Source organism: Bemisia tabaci, chromosome 7 (genome assembly GCF_918797505.1).
Source record: "Bemisia tabaci chromosome 7, PGI_BMITA_v3".
NCBI lineage: Eukaryota > Metazoa > Arthropoda > Insecta > Hemiptera > Aleyrodidae > Bemisia > Bemisia tabaci.
The window spans coordinates 37,486,884-37,508,828 of NC_092799.1; the positions used below are offsets into that span (position 1 = coordinate 37,486,884).

The 21,945-nt window shown below is 44.0% G+C and overlaps 1 protein-coding gene across 1 annotated transcript in view; it reads right to left on the minus strand.

The window, feature by feature from the left end:
* Positions 1 to 10,661, minus strand: part of brat (tripartite motif-containing protein brain tumor) — a 277,009-nt gene extending 266,348 nt beyond the window's left edge. Inside the window, exon 1 of the mRNA XM_072302626.1 lies at positions 10,207 to 10,661. The gene's annotated coding sequence lies outside the window, so the exon portion shown is untranslated. The remainder of the gene's footprint in view (positions 1 to 10,206) is intronic.
* Between the last annotated feature and the right edge of the window lie 11,284 nt (positions 10,662 to 21,945).

The following is a 21,945-nucleotide window of genomic DNA, read 5'->3' on the forward strand; positions in this document are numbered from 1 at the left end:
TAATAATCCTTTAGGGTTATTAGGGTCCTATGATAAGATTGTTTATCCTTATTTTATAATAAAAGATTTTCTTGGAATTACACTTACGGACACAGATGGGTATTTTTGTGGCGACTTAGGATGGAGACTTACCTAGAACAAGCAAGGACAGAAAATAAATTTAGTTATTCAAATATGTATAGCAAAGTGTATAAATAACGGAATACAGGAAAATATTTCGGAACGTCTTTTGCAGAACCTTTTCGGTTTTTTTTTCTATTTTGAGCTAGTTGTTTTATTTTTTTCTCGAAATACTCAGATATTTCCCTTCAGGATACACTGCCGTGCTAAGAAGAAACACCGTATAAGCCTCCAGGCGTTGCCAAATTTCCTTTAGAAAATCCTGAATTTCCGGGAAAGTTTGTAAATATTTTCCTTCCAATTTTTCACGTAATTTTGTTCGCAATGTCACTTGAAGTTCCTGAAAATTGCGAGAGAAAATATCCACAGCTTTCCTCAAAAACTAAGCATTTTATCGAAAGAAATTTGGCAACTCTCGAATGTTCATACGACGTTTTTCCTTAGCACGCCAGTACGATATTATTCTATTTCGTCCGAGATTTTTCGCAGCTAATTTTGGCGAGGCTGCAACGCCGCCGACGGGAAATATCCGCAAGAGCGGAAAAATTCCTTCATCATCCTGCTCGTTTATCTGAAAAGTTTGTGAAGTCTCGTTTCAATTAGCAGTCGATCCCGCGGCAGTCGATATATCGCGCTTTCGACCTATCGATATATCGTTTTTGAACTGGTAGCATCCGCTCGCCCGCACCGCAAAGAGCGTTCCGATTATCGTTCAAAAGTTCAAATCCATTCTCGACTGAAAGGGAAAAAAATATAGCTTGGAAAGACTCAATTAACGGAGAGCGGAAACAGAAAATCAAGCTGGGTGCTGCGGAGAGGAGGGGGAGGGAAGCTCAAGTTGATTTTCGTCGCTGAAACAGAGCCGCGATGATGAGCACACAGACCGCATTTGCCAGAGTGTTTCCACAAACCCAGGACTTTTTCAAGCTCCTATGAAACTGTGATCGTGAATTTTTTTGGAGGGCCAATAAAACAGTAAAATTAGCAGAAATGTCCCTTCAAGGAGATCTACGGACGGTGAAATTTAAATTTTGCTCGGGATAAAAATAGGAAATTTATATGTGTTGCCATGTTTGTGCCCCACTCTAGTTGATTCGTCAGTCATAGGCTTTTCGAAAGGCCTACAGGGGAAAAAGCATCCTGGATGCAAAGTACAGGCTCTTACAGGGCTGGATTTACCTACTTGCCGCCCATGGGCCGCTAGTATTTTGCCGCCCCCTTCTCATTCGTTTTGAAACATCAATGAAAACCATCAAATTAACAAGCCAGCGGGGGAGGGGTGCATATGACGCGTTTACTGGTGTTGAACACATTTTTTGGGAGGGCCCTGTCAACACTACTGGCAAAAGTTCACGGAACTTGTCCCAAGTCTCGTAAACCTATCTCTGTGTGGACAAGGCCTTCCATTTTGTAAGAAATGAACGAAAAATATATGAGAAGAACAAACATAAATGGGGATTAATGACTTTAACTTCCGCCGCCGCACCTCGCAGACCGCACTATGTTTGACGCAATGCGTGAAGTATTCACGCAGTCTTGTAGACGCTATGCGTCGCACGCTGATCGCACTGTGTTTGCCGCAAGGCGTGAGGTATTCATGCATTCTTGTAGGCGCTAGCCGTTTCACGCTGTCTGCAATGACCGCACTGTGTTTGATGCAATGCGTGAAGTATTCGTGCAGCCTTGTAGGCGCTAATATGTGTTACATGCCGATCGCCACGCCGAGGGCTTCTACTTTTCATCTCAAGTCATCATTTCTCTCTAGGTAAGTCCCGTTCCAGGCAAAATTGCGTGTTTGGTTTCTCTCTTAACTCGACTAATTAAAGGTGCTGTCTCTTATATCACTGAAAGACGACAAAAGTAGAAATTACTATCAGAAAGTTAGAGATATTGTCGCCTTTTTTCCGTTTGTAATTTTTTTTCTAAATCCGATTTTTTTCTATACCTACTTTTAAAAAATTGCAAAATTTGCCGCCTTCTATAGATTTGCCACCGTGGGCCGTGGCCTATGTAGCCACCCCTTTAATCCGGCCCTGGACTCTTAAAAAATCTGCCGATAAAAAAATACTCTTAATTTAATCGAATTCTCGCTTGAATCAATAGGATATCCGCTAAAATTAAGAAGCTTGATTCGATTCAAGGAAAAATCCGATTGAATCAAGAGTATTTATTCTCGTCAAATTTTTTAAGAGTCTGGATTCTGATATAAGCGACTCGTTTTTCCAGTGTTCCTGAGAATCAATGTAAACAAACCCGATTAAGAATAGTTAGTGTTATCGAGGGAGAAATGAATGATACAAAAGAAGTCTGATTATCGACAAAGGTTGCGGAGAAAATGTAGGTGTAATGAGGTTATCCAAATTTTGCCATCAAATCCGAAAAAAAAATGTTTTTTTGGACGAAAAGATGAGGGGGAAAAGTCAACGTCTCAGTCCGTACAGATCGCAGTGCGCAGTTTTGTTTAAAATGAGTGAAGGTAGTCTCAGGAAATGACGAATCAAATTATCTCGCTCAAGTGGGGTACGTTCATCGTAAATTACTTTGCACTCATAGTGCGAACTGTCAAAAGAAGCCTCTCCATCCATTCTTTCATGACATTTATTCAAATGAATACGAGCTTTCCGCGGGAGTATACGTACGAACGTAAAGAAAACCACCGTAACCTAATTTAAACTAGAGATCTCTGTTTCTGAGCTCCGCATTCTTGATATTTTCTGCATTGCTGTATTTTGTACAGTTTGAGCCCTTACAGTGGTTCCAAACAGAGCCGGATTTACCTACTTGCCGCCCATGGGCCGCCTGTATTTTGCCGCCCCCTTCTTATTTCGTTTTGAAACATCAATAAAACCCATCAAGTGAACGTGCCGGAGGGGGAGGGGTGCATAACACGCGTTTACTCGTGTTGCACACATTTTTTGCGAGAGCCCTATCAACACCACTAGCAAAAGTTCTCGGAACTTTGCGCGAAAGTTAAGTTCCGTAAACCTATCTCTGTGTGAACAAGGTCTTCCATTTGTAAGAAATGAACGTAAAAATTAGGCAAGAGCAAACATAAATGTGGTTTAGTAATTGTAACTTCCACCTCGCCGCCGCGAACGCACTGTGTTTGACGCAATGCGTGAAGTATTCATGAAGTCTAGTAGGCGCTATGCGTTTCACGCTGACTGCACTGTTCTTGACGTAATGCGTGAAGTATTCATGCAGTCTTGTAGGCGCTATGCGTTTCACGTCGACTGCTGACAATGAGTGCTGCTGTCAACAATGAGTGCTGCGTTAAACAAAAACGGGGGTTTCGACTTCCATTCGTTTCCCGCTACTACCCCAACATGGGGTAGGTTTCGGTCAGATGGTTGTCTATGGTTAAACTATCATATGCGTAGTTCCCGATTGCAAAAGCTCATTTGGCGAGTGATCTGGCGCCAGCGGTCTCTGGCAGAGTGCACCGCGCTGCGTGTTGACACAAAGCGACGCTCCGGCGAGTGTCAATGCTCTGACTTTGAACCGCCCGCACCGCACCGCCCCCTTCCGCGTCCCCCGCCACCCCCGTACCCTCGCCACCCCCGCCACCCCCTCTCCACGTGGCAGCGAGTGCTGAATGAATTGTAGCGCGCGGTTGCGGATGCGGCCGCGGCGCCGAATCCCATTGCCAACCTTCCGCGGAATCCGCCCGGACCCGTGAAAACCGGGAAAATTCCGCCGCACCGCCGGGCAACCCTGCCGCGAACCCACGGCGACCATTGGCAACACCAAGTGAAGTTCAACTCGCAATAAATTAATTGTGCAGTAAATCTTGCAGCCGTATACGCTTTTTACGCAGCAGCTCCGGCCGGCGGAGTATTTTTGCACCCACACCAAGTGTTTTGCTATTGGGGTGGGATAAAAACAAACATCGGGGTCTTTTCCCTCCTCGGTGTTCGCCGGGTTCAAAGTGGGAAAAACTGATCCCGGTGGCTCCTTTTAACTGAAATCCACGCGATCTGACTTTCACCCGATTGAAACTGTAAAATTTTATCGGACTCAATTAGGTTGTACGGAAAGATAAATGAGACTCGATACTGGAAAGAAAATCGTGCAAGGAGAGAGAAAACTTCTGTTCGAATATGGAACACCAAAGTTTTCGAATGTAGGAACTATTCTACCGGCGGCTTTTTAACCGAAGTTTCTTCGAGCCACACAACTCGGTAGACACTTGGTCAAAAGACTTGGGTTATGTGAACATAACTTCGGTTTTGGTTCGGTTAGAAACTTCAACCTCCAAAATTTAAAAAAAAAAAAAAAAAAGTTGGTGTTCTACACTAACTGATAAGTTCCGTATTTCCAACCGAGGTTTCTTTCTTCGTGTGTTGGAGCACCATCTCAGCTATCAATAATGGGACTGGGAATTGCAAACGTTGATTTAACTAATTTTATACCCTACAAACGCAAATTCATCTGGGAGAGAAGTTCAATTATTTTCCAGTTAGGAGTCATTAGACACATTTTTGGTGTCTAAGTCAGTATGCTATTCTTATACATGCACATTTCCTATGTCACGACCCAAACACTCTGAGGTGGTTATGAGATTGTAAATGGCACGAATAAAATTATATTTTGTAGTGAAGTTAAAACATAGGTCGTTCCGCTTCCGCTTTACCTTCCCTTCATTCCGCCTCTAAGCTTATTTTTTTTTCTTTTTCGTTTCTTTTTCATAACATAAGTAGGATCTGCCAACTCGCTCCTAGATTACAAGGGGGGGGGGGGGGGGGCACGAGGTCTCCCCTATGCTGCAAAAGAGAATCCGAACAGAAATTTGACAGCAGTCGGTTCCGATGAAAGAAACAGATCCAATATTTCCAGCATCATAGCCAACACTTTGTAATTACGACTTCACAGATCCGCTGACATCCCATCAAACACACGCTGCACTCGCGGAATGCGAAAGTGGTGCGGTGTGTCTGCTCTCTGCAGGGACCGGGAGCCCGCAGTTAGCGCAGGACCCCCCTCGTCCCCCACCCACCCCACCGACACCCCCACCCCCTGGGCGAAGGAAAGTTCGTTGGGCTGGTGCTACACAGGCTCAGGCATACGGGGACGCTCTGCCTGACCACTACCGGGCCGACGACGGCTCACCCACTCTGCCCGCACCAGCCACGATATATCGATTGATCTGCCGTTAGAACCTATGTGAAATGATCGATAAACAGGGTGACCTTAATAATCGAGTCTTTACCACGGCTTCAAATGGGGAAATATCGAAAATCGATCATTCACGTTTCGCCACTGGCCCGCACCCTCTCTGCAGCCGAGGAGTCGGCCCGGCCTGGACTCGACTCTGTAATTACTGGATTCCGGCCGTAAATTATTCCACAAACACAAGCTCAACGAATCGCACCGCGGAATTGGTACGTGCTCGACCGGCCGGACGGAGAGTCGCCGGCTGGACTCGACCTGTAATACTGATTCGCCGAATTATCACAAACACAAGCTCAACGAATCGCACCGCGGAATTGGTACGTGCTCGACCGGCCGGGGACGCCGCACCGTGGATCGAGTCAATTTGCGAAATTGGACAAAATTTGGAAAATTCAAAAGCTCACAACTTCGATTTTACACAAAATTGAGGCTCTAAAAGTGGTTTCATCGGTTTCCTCGTAAAGTTTTCTTCTAAAACCACTATTTGAACTTGAAAATGTGATGAAATGAACGTAAAAATTTGCAGTTATAGTAAAAAATTTTATGTCAAACCTCTCTGAATGACTTGACCCACTGTGCGGCGGACGGGAGGCCGTTGTCGGTTAAAATTTAAACCGCGCTTCCCGCGCAAACGTACCCGCGGCCGTTGGTGCCCCCGCGGAACCTCCGCCAGGTGACGCCGCAGGTGACGGAATTGACCGGAGATTGCGAATTCTTGCGGTTAACACACTGTCGTCTCGTGATGGATACGAAAACGAGGCGCTCGCTGCCTGCAATTTAATTGGCACTCGTAGGCAACGGAAAAAAGAGGTGGAAAATCAAATTGAACCATCTTCTCATGCATGATGTCCGTCGTTGTCCGTAGGGTACCTATTTATAGGGGGAATGCGGACATGTCGGTAATTTTGGGTTTAGGTCATGAAGCTTTGGGGCCCAAAAAGGTAGAAGTCGAACTACGGTTATACGGTTAAGGCGAAATGCCGATCAAGTCGAATTTTTTTTCAGTCCCTACGCAGGTCCACAAGTTAAGCGGATAATTGGCTAAGACGAATTGCTGCTTAAGTCGAATTTTTTGTCGATCCCCGGACAATTCGACTCCGCGAGCTTTCACTGTACATTTGTTACGACCCGTCGTTTTGAATCACGTAATTCACTTAGTTTTTGCATAAATTCTCTCATTTTTGCGGAGGAACGCACATTTGTGAACATTCTTCGCCAACTTGATTTGATATTGGATATCGGAATCTGACTGTAGGGTTCCTTGTGGGTTGCCGTTGGTTTATCAATTACCTGTACCTCCCTTGCAACCACCCACTTCCACCAATAGGATCGCTCAATTTTCTCTTTGTCTATAGCTTCGTCCATCAATTTCAATAATCAGCTGCATAGAAAAAGGAGAGATTTGGATCAGCTGTTCCACAAAAAGTTCACCACGCTCTCCTTCTCCTAATCCCGAACCAATGTCTACTGCAGCTCTGCTCGCCCGCAAGTGGAGTTTCACATGATCCAATTTCCTCGGTTATAAAATGAAGCTCGACACAGTCGAGGCGCTTTAAACAGGGCCGATGCGATGAGTCAGAGACAAATTGCAACGGCAGAAAGATCAAGAGGTCCGGGCCCGCGAGAGCAGGTAATTTGTAATTTGTCCGGGATAATTGCAACCGTCGGTAATTTGCCTCTAATTGCGGCGTCCAGGATCGACATCACACAGAAATATTTGCTCCACTTGCCGTGGATTTTGTCTCTTCCAGTGCGTCTTGCGGGTCAAGGGTACGAGCGTGTCTATGGCTTAATCTGTTAACAAATCGTCGGCCGGGTGCCAAAGTAGCGTAAAAGACATTAATTCTAGAGCCTGGCAACGTATTCGTGATATACAGACTACAAATTGGTCTACCCAAGGGCTATTATAGTATGTAAACAACAGGAGCATTCTGCTTTAAAACAGCCTCGTTTTTGTTTGGTCTGTTAAGTGAAAAGTATTTTTAATGGAGGCATATGCGTAGCTATCGGGGGCCATTTTACTTATCATAGGAGTCTGCTGGTAATAAGCGAATATGATCAAAATTGAAGCGCTGGGTGCAGGTAGGCATAGTCGCGATGTCTCAGAATTGGATGTATTAACTCTAAAAGAAACGATGTTGTACACAAACCCTATGCATACAGTTCCTTTAGCATAAATGCGTCTAATTACCGTAGCACGTTCCATCCAGTATAATGAATTTCATTGTAGGGAATTCGTTGGACCTTCTACTGAATTTTCCTAATGATTTTATGATGCTGAAAACGAAAAATTTCAACAAATTCACCTGATAGGTTCTCCTAGACTGTAAATTAGCAGTGAAGATTCTGATACATCGCAACCAAGAATTTTCCTCTCTGCAACCAACGCCACAATTATTCTGGGAATGGGTCAGTAGGCTTCGAGGGAAGGAGGTTCGCGTAGGACCCTGAAGATGTGTCCATTCAGCAATATTCAAATGTTCATACGACGTTTTTCCTCAGCGCGGCAGCATGTTGCTTCAATGCCTTTAACGGTCGTGAATGTGAGGTGGCGACAACGAACATTCTACAGCGAAGACCTGGATGAAACAGACCTTCACTGCCGTGCTACGGAGGAACGCCGTATGAACATTCGAATGTTGCCAAATTTCCTCTCAGAAAAGATTTAATTTTGGAGAAAAGTTATGAATATTCGTCCTTGAAATTTTTAGATTTTTTAGATCAAATTACGAACAAAATCCTCGGTAAAATTGGAGGAGAAGTATTCAAAAATTTTCCGGAAATGCATGATTTGTCGAAGGAGATTTGACAACGCCTGGGGGCTCATACGACAGTTCACTGCGGCAAGCGCGCGGATGCATTTCAACTGGAAACGACTCGGGCTACGCAAGCGCAGGCGCACATTAACCCCGGACTAGACAATGGCGCGCATGCAGACCAAAGCCAGAGCGGCTGACATTAGCGCAGCGCCCGTCTATTAACATTATACCATCGTGATCGCACACAGCAACAGTTCGGAATAAGAGGTTTCAGCACAATAATGCAAAGCGATGACGTAATTCTATCACGAATAGATAAACCTGACGAAGAGCATTTCCAGAGGATTCGCGCAACTATGACGCAACACCGCGCGTGTTGCCACGTTGAGCCTCACGGACTCAAAAACCCTACCAAGACACAAATGAAAATCGATAGGACGGCAACGGAGTCACAAACTATGTGGGTAATCAGTCATGCAGCGTTTGAATAACTTTCAAAACAGAATTCATAGCGCCACTCGGATCAAAACGGTTTTCATTCCGCAGTACAGCTCTGCGAATGGCATGAGCTCATAATCTGGCTATAGGCTGTCTTAGGCTCGGATTTGAAGTATCATAAAGAATGTTTTCTTGCTGTAGTTTTTAAGAGCGCAATACGTGAAACTGCAAGTATGAAATTCAATCCATGCAAGTTCAGTAATTATAATGCAGACCGGACTGAGAAACGTTTTCTATACTTTCGAAAGTATGCATGCGACTATTTATACTTGAACTGCCCTTTGCGTAAAGAGACTTAAAATTAAAGTATTTGTATCACTTCACAGAGGTGTTTTTTTTATTTCTTTTTATAAATATTTTGGCTCTAAAGCGCCCGTAACTTCCAAACTGATCAATATATATGGCAGTATCAATTATGCACTTAGAACAAAAAAAAAAAAAAAAAAAAAAAAAAAAAAAACTTATGGTGTCATGTTTAGGTTCCAAAGCTATTACGCAGTTTACACCCAGTTACTGCTGAACCGGCCGTGACTTACTTTTTGGGATACTGAGGGCGTTGTTTTCGTTTGAAGACTGCAGTAAGTCCGATTTTCCCACCCTCTTCTCATGGAGGTCTGAAAGCGCGATTTGCAGTTCAAGGCTCTGTTGGTTGCGACAAGTTTCGACTTAAGATGATACGAGATAAAAAATTCAAAGCATTCTCATCCCAAATTTTCCCGTATTGTAAATTGACGAGAGATCGTGAACAATACTGCGTTCTGTGACGTAAGACTTTGCTAAAAGCGGCTTTGAATGTCTATTTTTGAACGCCTAGCGTTCGAGATCAATATTTACCCAGGTTCAATAGATGAAGCGTTAAGATAAGCTGGGAACGTCGGTCTGTGTCGTTCATATATGACTTCAAGGAAAACACGTTTTCGAAGAAACTTTGACAAGTAAATGATGATGGATTGAAGATGGAGTAGCGAATTCACGAGGGCGCAAAAATGGAATTTTGCAAACGTTTTACCATAATTCAATTTTCCTGGATCGTCAGGCAAATTACTCAAGGGATATGTGTTCGACGAATTGTTTTATTTAAAATTCAAACGTTCGTTGGCCTCTACAATCACTGTCGAATGAAACAAATCGTTTTCATAAATTGAAATCTATGAAAGGAGGACCGGGACATGGATCACAGCAAGACATCGATGGAAACAATAAATTGGACTGACAAAGCAATATAATGACCCGCGATGAACTTCTACCCCTTACGACCTGGATTGTTATCTTAAACACTAGTTGATCTTTAGGAATTATTAACACTTGGAACAACCACCCATGAAAAAACCTCGATCAAACGCCTTGCCTCATATGAAAAATCGTGGACTCTATAGATGAGGATGACACTTGGAGCTCCATTGAGCTACATTAATGCTCCTTTTCTGTATATAAAAGTTGCAGAAAAAAGTTTGGCACATTTACTGCTAATTTTTGAGGGTATGTGCAAGTACAATTCTCTCCTGAAAGATTGATATGGAGCGTACTCCACTTTCAAAGGCACCTAAAACTTCAAAATTTAACACTAAATAAGTTTAAAATTAATTCCAAATTAGCATGATGCCAGATGCATGCAAAAATAACAGGAATGGAGAACATAACCGTCATAAATACGTACTTTAATATTTGAAAATGTACAACTGCGACAAGGAATGTTCCAGAATTCTGGATTGTTTTTGATTTTTATTGCGTACGTCCGTTTCTCTCCTTTTGAAGTCAGTTCGTAACGATGGTTTCGCACAGAAAAACAACGTGGCCTAAGATGAGAATAAAAAAAATTCTCTCTTCTAAACTTTTCCAAACAGAACACACCGAGTCTATAGAGCACCCAAACAATGCGTTACAATCATAACAAAACGCGGGGTCAATGCCCTCGAACTGGCCAACGTTATGGGTCGTCCTCCGACTCACACGAAGAGTGTTTTTGAGTAGGTGAGGGTCCCACTTAACCGCGTCCGAAAAAACTAATTTCCACAGTTTTGAAAATAATCCTCAAATCCGGAAGCGCGCGTAAGAATACGAATGACGGTTGAAGGAGCGTTATACGGCCCTCGACATGGCGCGGTGAATACGAATTCGCGACTAAACACTCACCGCTGCGACGCAACCGGTTGCATCGATGGAGCGCCGATCCGCGACCCCCGTCCCCCCTCCGAGCTTGTAACTTGCGCGCGATGTTGCCAAGAGCAGCGCAGAAAAAACATTTTGACCGTACGAGCGAGATTCTGACCCATTAAATTGGGCCCTCTGCTCTTGTTTTGATTCCAAACTCAAAACTCGGGTTTTTCATCTCCAATTATGAAAGTCCTCTCACCAGGAACTTGCGTTTAAAGCCGAGTGTAAATATTATAGGACACCTTCAAAATGAGTATTAATATACTGATATGATGAGTTCAAATGCTGCACTAACATCTAAGCGTTGTCAAATTTATGTCAATGAAAGAGGGTTCATATCAATGTCAATTCGAATTGTAGAGGTTTAATAGCAGTGGTTTCATTTTGACCTCCTTAAAAAATTTCCTTTAAGAAACACCCCATGCAATTTAAAATGGGAAGGTATTAACATTACAGTTTGCAGTTTTAGTAAAACATTTCATGCTCACACTCTTTGAAAGGCTCGTTTTATTGTACGGCTAGTTTCATTGTAAGGCTCTCAAATGCCGAGTAATTAAATTAATCATTTAAGTTCATTTGTACTTGAATGATACATTTCTTACATTAAAACAACATCTCTTAGGCATGAATAGTTGCTCTACAAATGTAAATGAAGAATTTAAAGCGCTGTGCCATTTTGGATCCTCGCATTGAAACGCACCGCTGTCGCCGCGCCGCGCCGGCCGCGGCCGCGCGCGGGTGAAGCGGCGAGTGCCGAGACAGTTAAAACGCCTTCAAATGCGTGTGTATGCAACACGGACATCCATCGAGTTCGAATAGTTGCATCCTTCAGTTCGTCGCACTCGATACCAACTGAGGACGCTTTGCGCTTTTTTCTTCCACTGTAACTTGATTCTAGTATTCCCTATTGTACCGATGGAGTAAACTATTATTGATTATTAAGCTGGCCGAAAGCTCTCACATATAATCCGAGGTAAGGCGTTTACAAAAATTGTATAAATGGTGTAGAGTTGCTCCGTTGTCCAATACCCTTGAGCCTGCGTGACGCAGTAATACATTTTTTCGTTTTTGTAGCGCAATTTTTACTCCGGTTTGACTATACTTTATATTATATTACTAGCATAAACTATTTCTTACTCCGGTTTGACTTGAAAATCTGAGTTTTTTGAGCTCAAATTTCTGCAAACTACTATTTTATTAAAAACTCAATTTTGCAATCCTCGATAAGTTCTCCCATGTTCAAACCTTGTAATTGACTAATTATAATTATCAATCTGAAATTAAAAGCTCGAAATGTCAATTTTTTGTGTCGCACAGATAAGCACGTTTAAAAGAGACTCTTCAATTTCTACCCAGTGCCAGTGACAACCATTAATGGGCCGTATTCTGAATGAATGCGGTACTAATATGAATCAGCCGATACGAAACCCCGACAAACATGTCTAGCATGTGATGAGCCCTACAATAAATGGATTCTTACAGAGCTGAGGGCCCATCAGAAATCGTACTTAGTAGGTGTAAACGTCGACTATTCGTGTATTTTCAAAAACTAAGAGTTTTCGCTCGTTAGGGTGGTCTTTGAACGGGAGCACCTCTGCAGTGCGAAGTAAAAACGCCTTGTAAGCATTCGGATGTTGCCACATTTCTTCTTTGAAAATATTTGTTTTTGAGGAGAGTTATGAATATCTTTCCTTGATTTTTTCAGACCTTTTAGATTATATCACGAACGGAATCCTGTGAAAAATCGGAGGAGAAATATCCCAAAATTCTTCCGAAAATGAAAAATTTGTCGAAGGGAATTAGACAACGCCCGATTGCGCATACGATGTTCTTACCCAGCGAGGGAGACTTGTCCAGGCGTGGGGCATAGCGAGGGTGCTTTTTTGATGGGTTTCAAAGCCCGCGAGCCGGAATCATTAACAGTGGCGTGGCGTGAATTGCGATGTATCGATTGTTCTGCCATTTAATCCTATGGTGAAAAATCGATTATTAAGGTGTTCGCTGCGAGCACCCTGTTTATCGATCCTTTACCATAGGTTTAAATGGCATAACAATCGATATATCGCAAAGCACGCCACACCACTGATCATTAAAGGTACGTTTGAGAGGCCACGCCACGCGGAGTTGCGACGCGCCGGGCCGCGTGTTTTCGACGTAAATTCAAGTCAAAGGGAGTTGCTAGGCCTCGAGTGCCGAGTGCATGCCGTCTCATGTGTAACTTACGCTCCGCTTCCTTCTTTTCCCCCGGCACCCTTCACTCGAAATGACGTCAGCGGGTGGCGGGCTCCCGTGTTAAGCTCCGGTGCTAAGGAGGAACGCCCTATGAGCCTCCAGGAATCGTCGCACAATGGCTCGAGTCAATCAGAGAGGTCGGACAACAAATTTTTGACCAAAACTGCAAATTTCGATGTTTATCTCGTCACATTTAACATTTTAAGGGGTGCCTCTAGAAAAAAGTTTCACGAGGAAAACAATAAAACCACTTGTAGAACCACAAAGTTTTATAAAAATGGAGTTATGAGCTTTTGAAGTTTCCAGATTTTGTCGAACCTGTTACATTGACTCGATCCACTGTGCGTCGTTTCTCTCACGAAAGAATATAACTCCATTACAATGTTGCAAAATCTCTCCTCGGGAATTGCACTTTGAGCGGGGAAATTTTGGGATTCTTGATTGAAAATTTCATTGATTTTTCCTCGGATCTCATGCGAAAATCAGATACATTTTCGATAAAAATCGCGCAGGCATATCCCTGTAAAAGATGCATTGTTTGAGTCAATTTAGCAACCTTGGAATGGGGGACGTTCCTCCATCCGGGAAACGACAAAATAACCATTTCCCTAGCTGAATTAAGCAGCAAATTTCAAGGAAACTCATGAATGTTTCCCCTCCAACGCCTCTGCCATACATGCCTCATGGCATACGTTACTTTTTAAACGGAAAACTAGACAATGTCACTTCTTGAGAACTTCTTTGATTTTTCATCTTTGTTAGCAGTATATTCTGCAGTTAGGCTATGTAGGCCTAGGGCCCCCGTTTAAGGACTGGATTGCATTTTGCAAAAAGGAACCAAGAGCATTGCAATGTTGCGAAGATTGCGCAACTCCATCCGTTGCGATAATAGCACCAAAATCATGCAAAAAGATGAAATTAACATGGTAATTGTTGTCTTAAATTTACAGTTTTTGGGGTTTAAAATAGAAACTGCTTACAGTTGATCGGGTTTTTCCTCCAAGACAAAAGAAGTTGCACAACCTTAGCAACTTTGCAATGCTCTTGGTTCCATTTTACAGATTGCAATCCAACTGTAAAGTGCAAAGACAATCGGCAGCTCTGCTCAGGCAGAGCCCAGCCCCTCCCAATGTGAATATGGCTTGAGCCACCGTTTCACAGGCAGCGCGCGACGCGAAGTAAGCCGCGCGAAGTTAATAGCGCGGCAGAGGTGCGCGACTAGGTGCAATTATTTGAAATCTACCTGTTGCCTTTGTAAGGTCTAGTCTCCACGGGACGATTCATAGGATTCTTTCCTGACTCAATTTTTCCGGAACTGTAGGTTGGTTCCTTTCTGAGCCCTGTCCAATCGCTGCACTCGCTCGGGCGGCGCGGTTGACTTGGCGTCGCGCACTGCCTGTGGAACCGCGGCCTCCCCGGCTCGCGTCATAGTCGCACTCGTCATTTTTTCCTCTTCCCGATTCCCGAGCCTCCGCGTCCGCCGCGGCGGGTGCCATCTCGGATTTTTCCCCAGTCACTGCACTTTCTGGTTTTGGCACACTTTCGTTGTTAACTGTACCTCCCGCGACCCTCCCCGCCGGCGCCGGGGCCCCGTTTTAATCCTCTTTGTGTTCTCGCCTCTCGTCGTTTTCCCGCTGGAAGGTCGACGACGACATGTGTTTACCGCGGTTGCATCGATGCGCAATGATAACCCGTCCCGCTCCCGATGCGCCGCACAACGGGTCGATTCAATAGGTGAGGTCGGACATAAATGTGGAAACTTCAAAGCTTTTAACTCGTTTAATACAAAATTTCGAGGTTCTAGAAGTGGTTCCATTGGTTTCCTTGAGAAAATTTCCACTGGAATCACTCTATAAACATATTAAACTAAGTTTGGCAAATAAACATGAAAATTTGCAGTTTAAAGTAAACAAATTCATGTCCGACCTCTCTAATTGACTCGATCCACTGTGCGCCGGGCGGAGGTTGTCGAACTTTCAGCTCTCCGCGACGCCGCCCGGATAAATGGAATAAATCACTCGGCTCCGGATGAAAGCGAAATAATATTATCCGATGCAATGTCGCTCGCGTCGGGATGTGCAATAATTTTTCGCGGAAAAAATTCGTGTCATTTTTTTTTTGAGGAGAGTGAATGGAATGGCGTAGCGGAACATATGGCATTCGGATGGCATTGACCTCATCCGAGCGGGAACTTTCCCGCCTAAAATCTACGTTCTCAGGAAACGTGGACAGAAAAACACACACATCGACGGTGAAGCTACGAGACCACGTACCTCGGTTTGCGACGTTGCAGACTTCACTGGAAAGAAAACACGCACACTTCGATCTAGAGTCCAGACTCTTGAAAACATTGACAAGAAAAAGGACTCTTGATTCAATCAGATTTAAGCTTAAATCAAAAGGAAATCCGCTCAAATTAAGAGGCTTGGTTCTTGATGTAAGCTTATATCTGATTGAATCAAGAGTATTTTTTCTTGTCGATGTTTTTAAGAGTCTGGACTCTAGATCCAATGTGTTTTTTTCCAGTGTTCCTGTCATACACTATGTATTAAAGGGAAAACTACGTGGTGTCAATTTTGCAAAACTTCCGTGATTTTTCCTCTTCGCATGGAGAAGAATTCTGTTAAAACTTCGAGGTAAGATGTCGATTTGTTCTCCATTAAAAAAACAAAACAGGAGCGGAGATTTTGAAACGCCGCAAACAAGATACGTGGTTTGGCAGTTTCACCATCGATATGCGGTACTCATCCACACGTTGAAGAGTCGTGAGCTTTCTCGGGAGCTTTCCCATTCCCTTATTTGCGGCACATGCCTCTCCCGGGAATCTTTTGATCTTTTGAACTTATGAATCTCTTTGAAATTTTTCAAAATTCATACAGACAGTCCATTATACACTGTAGTTACGCGCATAGAATGACGAAATCGCAGACTCTCTAGAAATTGCCTCATTGGTTGTATAAAATGAGTTTTACCTTTTTCCCCCGTGAAAACCCTCTCAGTTATTCACCCGCGGTGAAACAAAATGTCGAAGGTCGAAGGCAATTTTAAAGTTTTGCGATGGACCAAGACCCTTAAGCGAGAAATCGATTCTCTCGTGGGCGGCAACATGGCGGAAAGTGTAGAAAACGAGAGGGGAGGGCACCCAGTTTGATGAGGAAAAGAACGGTGTAGCATTTTAGTGGGAGTGGCGGAGAGAGATCGTGGGACCCTGACGAGCGGGTGAGATGGGGTGGTGTAGGGGAGCCACAGGGTGCAGAGTTTGCGATAAACGAAAAGCCGCCCATAGGACCCTCACCCCAACATCCCCCAATCACCGTGCGTATCCTCCACGCAAAATCGAGAATTAAGGGTGAAAAGCGGCAACGGAACCCGGAAACTAATTGCAAGGGGCGGCGGGCGAGACGCGAGCTCGCAGGAAGGAAGAGGGTGAAAGTGAGGGCAGATTTTTCAGGCCCACGACGAAATTGCTACCGGTGGCGGAGGGCGGCGCGGGGGCGGGGGACAGGAGACGATAAGGGCGCTTCGGACGACCCCAACGGCGAGGTTTCTAGAAAAACACGACCCCTCGTCGGAGCTTTCGGCGTGGCCAAATTAGTTCGATCGCGTAACGTGAAACAAAGCGGGTAACTAAGACCCCGCGGATCCGGACCCGACTGTCATCCAGACGATATGCACTTAACTCCCGGCCGGGTCCCTGCGAGAACAAATTGTTGTTCCAAGTCGAAGCCCTGGGGCCTGCCGCCCGGTGATAGATGGACGCTCACGCATGGGGAGTTCGGGCACGAGGCAGGACTTCGGGTGATGAAACGTTGCGGTCTTCGGAGCCTCCCAACATCTGAGCTCTCCAAGTTGTTTCTCGTTCAGTGTTCGAAACTCACCTTTGAGTTTTAGGAGCCATGTGGCGCATCAAGCCCGATTTTTAGGCGCCATTGAAGATTTTTTAGGGGCCAAATTGACTTTTTGCCTATATATTACGGCGCATATAGTGCATTTAGTCTAATTTCATTCTAAATCAAGCCTAAATTCTCTGAGGGACAGATCTCACAGGGCGAAGGAAAGGCTGAATTTTGAATAATCGTGTAAATAAAACGAATTAAAGTTCTGACCTGCTCATGAAAAGTGATTCGGCATAGATACCCCTCTCTGAAACATAGATAAGAATCCTACTTGTGCACATCTAGATGTATTCACATAAAAGAAAAAAAGAAAAAAAGAAAAAAAAAATAAAACCAAGCGCTAATGAATAAATCAAGAGGAAGTATGTACTATGAGAGTTTCGTGCTCCATAATTCCTTTTGATTGATTTCATTTTTATCCAACAGTCCTTCTAGCATGAATATAGCCCTTTTACTCTCTCTCTCTCTCGCACGGGTGTGATAAGGGGAAACGCCGTATGTATGAGCATTATAGAATGTTGCCAACTTCCACCGATTACAAATTTAATATTCAAGAAACGTACGTATTCTTTTCCTTAAAATTTTCACACAAACTAGGTTAAAGTACGGAGAAAATTCTTTGAGAAATCCAAATTCTCTGAAAAATTCAGCTGAAAAATTCAAATTCCCTGAAAAAATTCAAATCATCTGAAAAATGCAAATAATTTGAAAAATCAAAGCAAATCAATTCCACAGTTGGACGTATTGCTACCAAACAGAACTATGTGCATTATGACGTGAGCCCTGTTATGCATATATTCTTATGAGTCTTGGGGCTCTTGTCATAATGCACTTAGTTTTGTTCGGCAGAAATACGTCCAGTTGTCCAGAAAATTCTAATTTTATTCTAGGAGATCTGGCGACGTCGGAACATTGATACGACATTTTCCTTCAGCTCAACTCTGCGGCTCCTCAAAAATCTGGCAACCGAGAGAGCGGTGACCGGCGCATCATCTCGCTCACTGATGCCCCGCAGTCGTCCTTCGGACACAGTCGACCTGCGGCCGGGGGGTTGCCGGGGAACCATGGTGGAGAGGGGGGCATGTCGCTCAACTCGTTGGCGCGATTCGTTTTTCCATGAGAACGGATCAAGTTCACGATTTACGGCTCCGGCGGGGGAAAATCGTGGCCGACCCCCCCTCTCCCTCCCCCGCCATGCCCCTCCCGCGCGGACTCCGTCACGAGACGTGGACACAATGTGAGGTGCCCGCCGTTCACGTGGCTCCCATTAGCGAGAAAAAGGGGGGCTCGGGGGCGTTCGGGGAGGGGGGGGGGATCGTTTTGCTCGACACCGTTTTTTCAGCTCGGGGACGCAGCAGTCCGCGAATGTCTGGCGATGGCAACTCGGTCCGACCACTAACAGGTTGCGGACAGCACTCGTTATGGATCCGAAGATCTGGAGTATCTTTACAGGAAGTAGGGACAAGTAGAGTAAATAAGAAGAGAATCCTGGTTTTTCGGTGGTGGTGGAAGCTTTTACTTGAAGGACTCCACACGGAGGAAAAAACTTCGTGCATGGGACCCGAAGTTGAGGTCATATGGATTTCCGAAGTTTAAGGATCACGGAACGATCGGGCCTGCCTCGTCTGGTCGGGATATCTCGCCGGGAGAACCAACCACCAGTCCTTGTGACTGGTGGGGGTGTAGAGGTTTGTAGTCGGGGTCCGAACCCACTCGCGCGCTGCTGACCATCGAGCATGCCTCAATCTCGTGTGTGCGGGGTGCGGGTGGCTCTCTCGAACCCCCTGTCAGCTGATTGCAACTGTCGGGGAGTGGGGTTGGCCGCCCGTTCCTGGCACATGCGAGCAGTAGTTGCCGGAACTCGGTTTTCTCCCCGCTTTCAAAGCAAAAAAAAAAAAAAAAAAAAAAAAAAAACACAAAAAATGAGGTCCAACTGCCGAAGTTCAGGTCACACATCTGAAGTACTTAGGTATGTATCGGATACTTCAGATGTGTGAGGATTTTTAAATCTCTAAAACGTTATTACTTACGTAATGCAGAGACATATGATGACGAACAATCATATCCAAAAAACAGGAAACTTACCTAAAACATAAAAATAAAAATTTCATGATATAAAAACATTTCTTGAGAGGTAAGCAAGTGTTACGTCATGATAACTTGACGATTTACAATAATCTCTATGGTGACTGGAACTTACCCTCATGTGTTTTTTTTTGCATTCGGATGTATTACGATAAAATATCCATATATTTGTTTTAGGAAATGTTGACAACGTCTAAATTTCCATGCGGTTTTGTTTTTCTCCAGCACGCATCGAAATCGACCGGTCAATGACTACATTCCCTGGTAAAAATTGGCAGTAGAATCTGTGTTCCAAAATACCATAGGTCTACAGCCGGCTGTGAGATTTCCAATAGCTTCTATAGCCGGCTACACAATTTCTTATAGCCTTTTATAGCCGATGGTGTCTAAGCAACAGCCAGGCAATAAAGTGTATGCTAAACGTTACTAATTACCGATGCTAGGACTTAGTGAGTTTTTGAACTACTGCTCTCTTTTTGGGCTGTAGTATCTTGATTTATTTTGCGAGGAAAGCTCCGTACTTTTGATTGATGCCTGCCATTCCTAATATATTAGAGCGTCTCCAGTTTCGTATGATACTGTGCAATACCTCTGGTGTGAAATAGTTGCTTCAAGCGCCGTGGCACGCTGCGGCGCGGCAGGCGGGCAGCCAGCGCGAAACGCGCATTGGCGCCTACAAACCTAACAGGGATACTTCACGCGTTGCGCAATGCGTGAAGTATCCCTGTTAGGTTTGTAGGCGCCAGTGCGTCGCCGCTCCGCTTTGTGTTAGGCTCTAATATTTAATCTGGCGGAGTCAGCTTTATTCAACTCATGATTTTGAAATGTTTGCACATCCTGTATGGATTATTCTCATTTTAATTGATGAAAAAAAAATATGTATTAAAGGAAAATATAATGTGTGTTTTGTAAATATTAAGGTGGTTCCGTATCAAACTTAATGGTTTTCAAAGCACACGAATTTCTACACAATTTCTTATAGCCTTTTATAGTCGATGGCGAAAAAGCAACAGCCAGGCGATAAAGTGTAAAGCCCGGCGATAAGAACTATAGCCCGGCTGCATAATTTTTTATCGCTTCGTATGGCCCGGCCGTATGATTTTCGCCGCATTCTACAGCCAGCTATATGATTTTCTGTAGCCTTCTTTAGCCGGCTATAAGAATTTCTATGGTATTTTGAAACGCAGCTCTTATCGCCAATTTTTACCAGGGTTTTTATAAATTAACACAGCTAACTCATGAAAAATTCGAACACGTTTAGTTTGAAGCAAGAGTTTCAATATTTATCGAATGACGTAGTCACTAAATCGGTCTATTTCTCCTAAGACATCGATATAATTTTTTTGGTGCGTAAATTCGGCAACGTTTGATAGGGGAATAGTGCTCCGGAGGAAAACACGAGGCGGGTGAGGACGAAGGAGCGCAATGGGTATTGAATAACGAGCACTTTTGCAAATGCGAGGTGCAATAGGCGAGTTCGAAATGCGAAATGCACACGGCAGCGAGCGGGGGAGGGGGGGGGGGTTAGGGGTTAGGGGGTTAGGGGGCGGAGAAGGGTTACTCGCCCAGACTGCCCTGTTCGCACAGCATTTCAGCGACTGGAAACTGCAAACGGCATGGCATACTGCTAACTGCACCGAGCCGGACAGCGGCCAGTAACGCTGTCTCAGTTTTCAAGACGAAAGTGAATCCGAGTCTTGAGGATCTCGAATGAAGGTTGGGCCACGTCGGTTCCAGTGGCGTGGTGTGAATTGCGATGTATCGATTGTTAAGTCATTTAAATCTATGGAAAAGGATCGATAAACAGGGTGTTCGCAGCGAACACCTTAATAATCGATTCTATACCATAGGTTTAAATGGCAGAACAATCGATACATCGCAATTCACGCCACGCCACTGATGCGATAGAGAATAGTTCACTGGACAAGGTTAGAATTACGGCACAACAAGGCATGCCCTCCGATCGAAATTTAAACACGTTGAAAATATCCAAAATCAGCTTGAAAGTAAGAAATTATCATTCATAGTTTACGTAAAAAATTCAGACAGCTCGTTTGCGAAAAAAAAACCGAAAGAGACGAGGGTAAAATCCGCCACTGAAATAATTAAAGTTGAGGATAAAATAAGAGTTCGATTTTCACAGTTCACTGAAAGAAAGTTCCTTGAAGCCACAGTCCAAGCCCTAACACAATTAGACAGTAGAAAGTACTCTTGATTCAATCGAATTTTTGCTTGACTCGAGAGCCAAACCTCATACATATATTTTAATCGGATTTCGTTTGATTCACGTGAAAATACGATTGAATCAAGAGTATTTTTTTCGTCAAATTTTTAAAGAGCCTGGACTCAAGATCGAAGAGTCTCTTTTTTCCAGTGTTGGTCCAACCGACTTTTTTTCATTCCCTGATGATTTTCATCTTCAACTTTCATATTAGATCATCTCGCCGGAGATGTTCACAACCTATCGCCTATCAAAGCCGCATGTATGAAAAGTCGACTCAACGACCACGAGCAAAATGATTGGGATGATTGTTTAGCTTCGGAGGAGGCGTAGGGAGACAGAGTATGCCTTTTACAAAGAAAAACTTCATCTTTGCTTCAATTTCGAAATGTTCTGGGAAACCAGATCCTCCAGCCACTTATTTTAGCCCGCACGTTCGAAATTCCGAACTGTGTGATTTTCATTAAATTTTTTGTTGAATCCACAGGCTGGCTTTTTGAAAAGTTTACGTTCGGATAAAATATGAATCTGTACATTCTGGCAGCATTGAGATGCAACTAGTCCGGTCGACTGCACGTTGGTGCGCTGGACGCCACGCTGAGGGACCTTACAGTGGTTCAAAACGTTACAAAAATCAGAAAAATTGGATTTTGAAACATTGAAGCCACTTATCACATCAAAAAGCTACATAGGTGCTGAAGTCAGTACCTGTGTATTGATAAACACCTCTGCATGACCAATTACATAAAAGGGCTACATTTTTCTCTGCAATGCGCTTAACAAAACATTTTCTTTTGGTTTTAGATAA